This window comes from Ambystoma mexicanum, chromosome 1p (genome assembly GCF_040938575.1).
Source record: "Ambystoma mexicanum isolate Mex_15411 chromosome 1p, UKY_AmexF1_1, whole genome shotgun sequence".
Classification (NCBI taxonomy): Eukaryota; Metazoa; Chordata; class Amphibia; order Caudata; family Ambystomatidae; genus Ambystoma; species Ambystoma mexicanum.
The window spans coordinates 393,340,072-393,349,600 of NC_090921.1; the positions used below are offsets into that span (position 1 = coordinate 393,340,072).

General features: G+C 50.6%; 1 protein-coding gene across 2 annotated transcripts in view; it reads left to right on the forward strand.

Annotated features, from left to right (window-relative positions):
• The window catches only part of LOC138570977 (SURP and G-patch domain-containing protein 2-like), a 95,627-nt gene extending 90,994 nt beyond the window's left edge, over positions 1-4,633 (forward strand). For both annotated transcript variants that reach the window (XR_011303885.1, XM_069649160.1), the window contains one exon: positions 4,438-4,633. The gene's annotated coding sequence lies outside the window, so the exon portion shown is untranslated. The remainder of the gene's footprint in view (positions 1-4,437) is intronic.
• Positions 4,634-9,529: the final 4,896 nt, after the last annotated feature.

Sequence of the window (9,529 nt, forward strand, 5' to 3'; positions counted from 1 at the left end):
AACACAGCGAGGACCGGAGAACTGGGGTTCTCAATAACTATGCGAAGTCCTGCTTGGTGCCATCGCAGGACGCTCTGTTCCTGGGAGCCAGGCTCCACATGGTGGCGTGGCTGGCTTCACTGTCGGAGGAGAGTATAAAAGCCATCCTGGGAAGGTACAACGGCTGTTGACCATGGACTTTGCCTGGGTGAGGTACATAAAGTCCCTGCTCGGCATGATGTCGTCATGCATCTACCTCGTTCGGCTCTGCAGGTTGCGGATGCGACCGCTGCGGAAGAGGACAAGATCGCCCTCAACGAGACATTCTTTCGAGCGATCTGGTTGTGGGGCTGGCTCCCGGAGAAGTCGTTGCACATCAACATCCTGGAGCTCCGTTCCGTGGCAAGGTGGTGCGGGTCTTAACTGACAACACTACCTAGATGTTCTACATTCGGAAGCAGGGGGGGCACCAGATACCCCCCCCCCTCCCCTGCTCTCCAAGGAAGTGCAGGATCTATGCCACTGGGCCGTCGCCCAAGGCATGTTCCTGGTACCCTTTCATCTAGCAGGAGTGAAGAACGCTGTCGCCGACTCACTCAGCAGGGAGCTGTGCTCTTGCCACAAGTGGGATCTTTGGCAGGATTATGTGGATATTCTATTCGATGATGGGGCAATCCCCAGATCGATCGTGCCAGAGGTTCACCAGCAGGTTCCCCGGGCGGGGGGGGGGGGGGGGGGGCAATGCACGCCTTACCCTGGGATGGCCTTTTCCTCATGTATTCCCGCTGTTGCTTCTGCGACTATCGTCAACTCAGATGGTCCTGGTGCTGGATGATCGACGTCGCACCAGCGTGGCCGAGGCAGATATGGTGCCTGGACCTTCTGGACATGTCGGAATCTCCTCTCAAGCTTCTGGCAGACACAGATTTTCTTTCCAGGGAAGGAGGCACGATCCTGCACCACAAACCAGGGTCGCAGAACCTGCAGGCCTGGCGCCTGCAGCACTAGAGTTTGGAGGGTACGAGATACTGGTGGATTGCAACGAAGTGCTTGCCAAAGCCAGGACGTCTGACTCTAGTGCTATGGACATAAATGGAAGAGGTTCCCCGTCTGGTTCCGTGGCAGAAGATAAACCCTCTACGGATCACGGCTTCTGTAATTTGCTGCAGTACTTGCTTTTGCTGGCCTAGCGCACGCCTCCTTCAAAATTAATCTGGCGGCTATCTCCCGCTATACCAGGACTACGGGGTGGTCATCGCTGTGGTCTTATCGCCTGGTTAAGGAGTTCATGAAAGGACGGTCCCGCCGGTGAACGCTCCGGCACCAGCATGGGAGCTCTATATGGTGCTGACTAGGCTTATGGGTCGAGCCTCTGCATTTGCCAGCTCTGCAATTTCTATCGCAGAAGGCAGTGTTTCTTGTGGCCATGTCCTCTGCACGACAAGTGGGAGAGATCCAGGCCCTCTCCTGTAAAGCTCTGTACTTGACATTCCACGAAACGAGGGCCGTGCTGAGGCTGCACCCCTTTCATGCCCAAGGTGCCGCCGGACTTCCATCTCAACAAGCCCTTGGTGTTGCCGGTTTTCTTCCCATCGCCGGCTGAGGGTTTTGCACTTGCCGGATGTGGCTAGAGCGCAGAAGTTCTACGTGGACATCACAAAGTTTTCGGAAGACATCACGAAAGAGTTCCAAGGGAAGGCCGTCTCCAAGGCCTCCATTTCCAGGTGGCTCTCGGCTCCATCACCCATCACTGTTGCCTGCCCGTCGAGAGACCATTCGACCAGTGTGATCGCTGCAACTACAGCGTTCCTGTCTGTGCCCCTGCTGGACATTGCAGGGCTGCAACGTGGAGGTTGACGCACAACTTTGCGAGATTCTACTGCGTCGACCAGGATTCCAGGGAGGAGTCCAGGGTCGGCCAAGTAGTGCTGCGCAACCTGTTCACTTGAAGGTGAGCCTGTAAGGGATGCTTAATGTTGAGCCTTGTCACCTCACGTAGTTGTGCATGTGTGCTGCTATGTATTTATTCATGAGCATGTTGAATCCATGCCAGACCCATGCTGGAGAACAGTTAGTAACTTGTTCCTTACCCCATGTACGTTATCCCTGCAGGTTGATAAAATGGAAAACTACTATTGCATGCTCCGTGTTCTGGGTTATATAAAATGCATGCATCTATGGCAAAGCGGTTTGTCCTCAATTAGCCACCACAGGTGTGGGATATCCCAAACCCCATCTCCCAAACCCCATCTCCCACATCTCTTCTAATTCACAGATCGCATTACCTCATCCCCACACCCCCAGCAGCAATGTGTTCAACCTACCAGCGCCTTCAGACCATACCAATGGTATATAAGGCGCTATATAAATGCAAAATAACATAACTTTGGATGGATAGTTGTGCCTGCGGCCGATGTCCACCAAAGTTGTTCCTTACCACCTCTTTGTTGCTGTCATTCGTTCTGTGGGGCCAAAAAGACAAGATACCATTTGTTGACTCTTGTAGGCATCATTGGTGGGCTTCCATCTAGTGTTCTATGCGCAGGAAGACTGGCAGAGAGGCAGGTGCTTGTTCCAGTAGCGTTTCACACCCACTTGTCCCTGGGTATGGTTATCGGACAGCTTCTTTGCCTTGGACACTCAGTCTTCACCTTGCTGGCATAGGACTTGAAAAGATTAACTCGCTTAACAAAGGTCCAATTAAATCTTGAAAGGCTGAAGTGAAGGCAAAAGCGTGCAGGTTTTTGCACTAAAGCTAGCCTGCCTTAGTCCAATCTGTTCTTGAAAGACGTGGATTTGGCCTTCTGACATCACACCCAGTTGTTGGGAAGAGGCATTGAGAAACAAGATGGTGAAGTCTTCATGCACAGAGCACAGTCTACTATAACCCTTCTCACTAGGAACAGTGGCCCTTAGAAATGCAGCCCTGGTGTGAAGCTACTCCTTAAATGTGTGGTCCTTTGCCTGCTTTAGATCCAGGTCTTGACCATTCATGTTCTGGTCCTGTCACTTGGTAAGCTTAGCCCATCTGGCCACAATACACCTTCCACAGCTGAGCTGACCTCGGAGGAGCAGACATGGGATCTCAAATTGGCTGTAATAACGGGGTTTGGTTTATGTTAGATTATGCGATCCCTGGAGGTAGGTTCAAAATTACAGTATTTTGTAAAAGTGTGCATATCTTGGCTGCAGTGACCTGGATTTTATTTAAACAAATTTCAAAGCCAGGGCTCCTACACCCATGCCAAATCGCAATCCGTCACATGTCAGGCTCATCCTGGAGGCAGTAAAATGACTAGATTCCATTTGAACTTGCAGATTGAAATTCATACTTTGGTAGCATGCCCAGAGAAGATGGTTTTCCTTGATTCCCCTCAGCCACCTTTTGAAGAGGTTATGGGCTGATCAGCAACTTCTGAGCTCTTCTGCACTGATATACTTCAATTCTGTTTTATAGGATGTGTATTTGGTGTGCAGGTGGGGCAAAAATCCATGTTGCAAGCTTCTAGCCAGCCATACGCCCCACCTCTTATATTTAATCACTAGCCAGTGGCTTATCTGGAATGCACTTTTTTGCACCCTGGGTTATGTTTGAGGTAGAAGATCAGGCGAAGCGAGTTTAAACCACATTAAAATGGACTTGCCTTGTGGTCCACATGAAGCCATGACTAAAAACAAAGGCTGACTTGAGTGCCTAAACTATTGGCTACCATACTAGTTCATTGGCTACTAATGCTGTACAAATAACTGCCCCTTCAAGCATAACCAAATGACAGCTGCCACCAGCCCATTCTCAAAACGTTGTTAAAAACGTGGCCCAAAATGGGGTACTTGAAGTATATACCTGCCCAGCAATCGATATACAGGGCTACTAAGACGCCACATCACAAAGTGGTGCTGGAGAATTACCTCTGGCCACCGTTAACCACTTCTGAAAATGTTTAAGAGACTGATCCAGAGCAACTCCTAGAATGGAGGTCATCAATTAAGAGGTATGTACACAGGCTCTGCAGGGCAGACTCGTAGGAATAACTCCAGTTTAGTGATTTAAAGTTTGCCTATGTAAAGGCTTTTTATCTAGACCTCATTGCTTGGTAGTTTCCATTTGGCAGCAATGGGGATAGAACATAGAATTAAGGAGGGGACTGCTGTACATGTAGTCTAGTGGCCTTAACACACTGCAAACCTCTAGCTATTGACATGTAGCTCTTCCCCGCTTGTGTGGGCAAGGGCTGGCTGTGCATGCATGGTAGATAGACGCTTCTAACCAAAATGTTGAATAGTCTGTGGTGGAATAACCACTCTATCAGAAAAACCGTGGGTGGGTATTTACCCCATCAATGGGTGGGTGTACAGTATTTTTCACGTTACATTTTCTAAACTTTGCATTGAAATTTTGTCGTTGTGATGGATTAATGTTTTAACAAAGGTTTAACACCACTTCTCTCTTGTTTTCAGTCTTCAAGATGACTTCATCAGACTTTCTTCAGTGGTGTAATAATTGTATTTTAAGGTCTGCTTTTGTTAAAGTTTTTTTATATTTTTGTTAAATGACATGTATTTGAACAGTACATTGTGGCTGTTTTGTTGAGTAGCAATATCCTTGATGGGTGTAAAAAGTTGTCCTGACTTTCAATAAAACTTGTCACATACACATGTTTTGAGGTTTTTTACGTTTTTATTATGCTTGTTAAATGCTCTATAGTAGTACTGTATCATTGTGATCTTTGTGCCGAGTCTTGCAAATTGGCTTATTTTGTCCACAAAAGGGCTGGCAGAAATGAAAACCACTCCTGGCACTTATCAAGACTTTGTTCATCAAACCCACTCTTGACCCCCTTCTCGTGCCATCCCTTCAGAAATTGACCACTGGGTAACTACTACCTCCTTATCAACCCCCAAGTCATGATCTTCAACCCACCCCTTGGCTGCTCTAGGCAACCCTACATACCATCAAAGTGACAAATATTTGCACTATGAACGCAAACTTGACACTATCACAGCATATCGGCTGTGTCAATCTAACGTTCTTTGCACCTACGCATTCTCTACAACTTCCGCCCTGCCTGACCTTCCCATGCAGTTGCCGAAATTACAACTACCGGCCTCGTGCCTAGATTATGCTAACCCTGTATACCTGGTCGCCCAAGTATTCTAACTCAAAACACCTACATGGTCAAAACATTGCAGCAAGGCTCCTTCTTGCACTAGGCCCCAGAGAACACACCTCACCTGCCCTCAATATCCTTCATTGTCTGCTGATCAGGCGTTGATCCACCTTCAAGGCAAAAGGTATCACACCGAGCCCTGCATGGCAGGGCCAGATCTTTGACACGAGCTCAAGAAAACTGATCAGGCACAGCTCTCCTTATCGCTGAATCAATCGGAAAAGGGACATCTGTCTCTGGCTAAGCTGTCACCATCTAACTACTTCTGCATTCATCATCTGCCGCCTAGCTTTACGGAATGCACTTTAGACTGGTATCTTCTGCATCCTGACTAACCTAGTCCACCTGCTGGGTGAACCATGACTGGTTGCTGGGGGCAATGAGTCTCTTGCGGAGTCAAGACCTTACCTAGTGCAGACAAACACCCCGATAGTCACCCATGTCTGTGCATTGTATGGGCGCAGCAGAGGAATAATATGGACTAAAGGGAAAGGCTACCGTCGAGGTGATGTGCAGTAGTGTTTGTGTCTGGTGAGGCTGTGCTTCCACAAAGTTGCAATGGTGCAGTGTCAAGCTGAGAAATGGATTAGCTGTACACTCATTCCTGGGTATCGTCTATGGGCAAGGAGCATTGCTGGGTCTCGAAGGTGATTTGAGTGCATAATACTCTCGAAGAGGTTCTCGGAGCGTGCCCGTGTGAGAGCAGTACCCCAATTCATAATTACGTTTGGTAACCTTGCCTACCAGCCTGTGCTTTAGAGTTGCCTGCTGTCCCAACTGTGAGTGAGGGGTCCGGAGTGCCTGGATGACCTCCTGCGGCACTAACAGCATGATTTTCACAAGTTGCATTTTGAGTGTGCTGCATTGCCACCTTCCACTACCATATGGGTGTAATAACTGACCAGCTGTCGCATTAGTTATAGGTGCAAGTTGACAGTGACTAATGAAGTCCTCCATGTTTGCGTGGTGTTCCACAAGGAAGGTTGGAATGCAGCGTCGGACTCTTCTGAAGGAAGATGATGCTAGTGGCTGAGGTGGGTATTGCTGGCTAAGGCTGGTGCAGGATAGGTGGGGAGTGGGCACAGGGAAGCAGGGGGGCATCATAACGTCAGTGGGAACAGCCAGGTGGGGTGGAAAGGGTGAGTTCGGGAGGGATGAAGGGCAGAAGTTGTAAAGGAGGGGAGAGCAGGAGGCTTCCTGACATGGTGTTGGAGAGAGGATCGAGACTGGTGATTTGCGAGACGTCTGAGGAGAAAAGGAGATCCATCTGAGAGCGGAGTCCCTTATGCCGAGGTCCGTTTGCGAGGGTGGAGTGGTTAATCTTGCTGCAGACTACTAGAGAGGTCAATGAGGTTGAGAGCAGGGCAGCCCTTGGTCTGCTGTTCTTTACAGGTCTTTCTAGATAAAGACCAGACATGATTCTGTTCCATGGCGGGGTCTGAAGCCTGATTGGGCAGGGTAAAGACTGAGCTAGGGGTAGGCTGCACAGTCTTGTAATTTAGCTTTGAAGCAGTTTGAGATGGGGCCGTAGATGGAGGGGAGGGAGGGAGTCAAGGGGCTTTTTTAGGAGCAGTTTGAGGTTTTGTATTCAGGTGGTAAGATGACGGTTAGTGGTTGATTATGGATCTGGCAAGGGTGCCTGCAGAGGTGAACAAGTTCTGAAGGCACGGGTGTCCTGGGGAACCTGAGGCGCAGCTATTGATGAGCTGCGGTTTGTGGAGGATAGCTGCCTCCTGTGCCATCTACCTCCTGAGTGCAACTATCGCAAAACGCATGAATGTAATCCAGAACAGTGGGCTTGTAAGAATAAAACCCACTCCAGACGCTCACCTCTCCCATCACTATGGTCCCGTTCTACTCTAGACCAACACACAATGGAGCGCAGCTACACCCCATGATCAATTTTGGCCTAGCTGCTCGCATACAAACAATATTCCATGAACGCTTCAACATCCTGCTAGAACGTAGCTATACCCTACGAAAAAAATCGGTCTAGCTGTACACGTGTCCGATACAATCTAATGCTGCCAGAATGCAGTCCGAGACCAACCACGACTGCACACATTCAACTGATCTCTCAATACCACTGCACCTAATGTTAGGATGCAGCTACCATCAGGCAATCTAATAAGCTGCACACACATTGAGTGCACCCAATGATACCCTACTCTCTCGACTGACCTGGACTAAACGCCCTGAGGGTGTTCAACCCACAAGCTCTACCCCCGGGTGATTCTCGGGGGACATGCTTCTCCTGGTTTCAGCCAACCTGAATGGGCTTCTAAGTCCTTTGAGGGGGCTCTATCCGTGAGGGCCCAACACAAGGCCAAGCACCACAAGTCCACTTGCAAGTGGGTTCTGTGATGGTCAGAGCACATTCACCATCTCCTTCGGCCTCTGTTGCCAGTCACTGCCAGCTCTTCATCCAAGAGGAAGTTTTCACCCCGGAGAAGCTGTGGGAAACAAAAGGCAGAGCAAGGCAAGGTGTCCAGACTGCCCGTGAAGGCCAAGATGGCCGACCTGCCTGTGAAGGCCCAGGTGGTCCAAGCCAAATCATCCTTCTCGCTCAAGACGGTGGTGTCTACCTTTCGGCAAGAGGCTGACCCCGTCCAGGGTGCTCCAGCGTCAGCCAGTCTCTCCCTGCCAGGCGAGTCTTCGCTCAAGCCGATAGAGCTTAGCCCGGGACCGCTCAGGACCTGAAGGGGTGGGCCGAGAACATTTGTCTGTCCGAGGAGGCGATACTTTCCGTCTGCACCATCCACGGTGGATGTCGCGGAGATGCCTGCCGGAGGCGCCGGGGACGACATGGATGCTGAGCAAAGTGACCCTGTCCCCCAGGTGCCCCTAGAGACCTGTCGCAGGATATCCTCTTGACACCACACGCTGGTGTTGGAGATTCAGAAGATTGCAGACTCCTCTGGCGGCACCACCGGTAGCCCTTTTGACACGGGGCAGCCACCGGCAAAGAGCAAGACACCCTATGCCTCCATTGCAACCATCGCTGCCTCATCTCTAGGGGTACAGGCATGACCTAGGAATGTGAGATCCTGCATCATTGGTGCCGCGATCTTCTCCAGACAAAGTGGTATCTTTACATTCCATGATTGCCTGTGCGTCAGCTTTTCCAGCTCACCCTGGTGAGAATCCGCTGCAGTCTTGAGGTCTGCTGGAGAAGAGGATGCTGTCTGAGCCCAGCTCTTACCCCTTGGGGTGGGAAAAGGGGGCTGGGGGGCAAGAGGGGCCCATACCAGCCCCATGTTATGGAAGTTTCATCCTGAGGACCTGGAGTCCTTGCACAGTCCATGGGGATGTGGAGGATGGCAACGACTGTGGGGCCCAGTGTTCCGAACACGCCAGCTCAGAAGAGGGATGCATCTCTGGACATCCTGTTGACCCTCCACACTTGGTGTTAGAGATCCAGAAGGATGCCACAAGGCCTGGTTCCCATTGCCTACCAATCGGCCTCCAGCGAAGAGGGAGCAACATCCAACCCCCCCTCTCACCCTCTACATCCGCGTCTGGTGTCCTCTCCCCCAGTGGACACTGGACATACACTATGTTGCAGTGGGTTTCTGCAGCAGAGGGTGGCCCCACCGGATGAGCTTGTGCCCGAGGAAACCAAGAAGGGTTTCCTGTACCAGAGGTGTGAAGCCAAGAGAAAGACCATGGTGGTGCCCCTTTTGGATGTGTGGCAGGAGGACCTGGCCCTCTTATGCATGTCTCCGGGAAAACTGAGGTAGAAACAATATCCGGATTCGGCGTCCGCAAGGAAACTAGTCTAACCTGTCCTCATCTTCAGTCCCACTGGACAGCGAGGGGAAGATGGACGCCATGGTATGGAAGTTCATTTACACTGGCGGCAAACGCACTGGCAATCCTAGCCAGGTACGACGTGGAGCTGTGGTGGTACAAGCTGGGCCTGATTCTTGGGTTCCGCCCTGACGGAGGATGGAGGCAATTGCCCTCGTCCAGGAGGGAGAGGTAGCGTTGGATCACAACATCAGTGGAGTTGGACATTGCCGACACGGTTCCGGCAGATGAAAAGCATCTGCCTTAGTTGTCAAACTACCACAAATTTCCGCCAGGAGTTCCAGGCAATGGTACTGCACATGCCTTTCGACAGAACCTTTTTGGGAAGGTAGTTGACTTGTCCCGAAAGGCCATCGACCAGATATGGAGACTGCACTTCCCTGGGCATGCTCCAGCAGCACTGATCTTCCTTTTGCTCCTCCAGAGGGAAGTTGAGCAGGTTGTCAAAAGGTTTTTCCTTGTACCGTCAGCCTTCCAGATCCACGACTCTGGAAACCTACAGATGCTGTTCACAGGCCTATGGTGGAGGTCTGTGCCACTCAATTTCTCCAGCATTGGATCTTTTATAGATT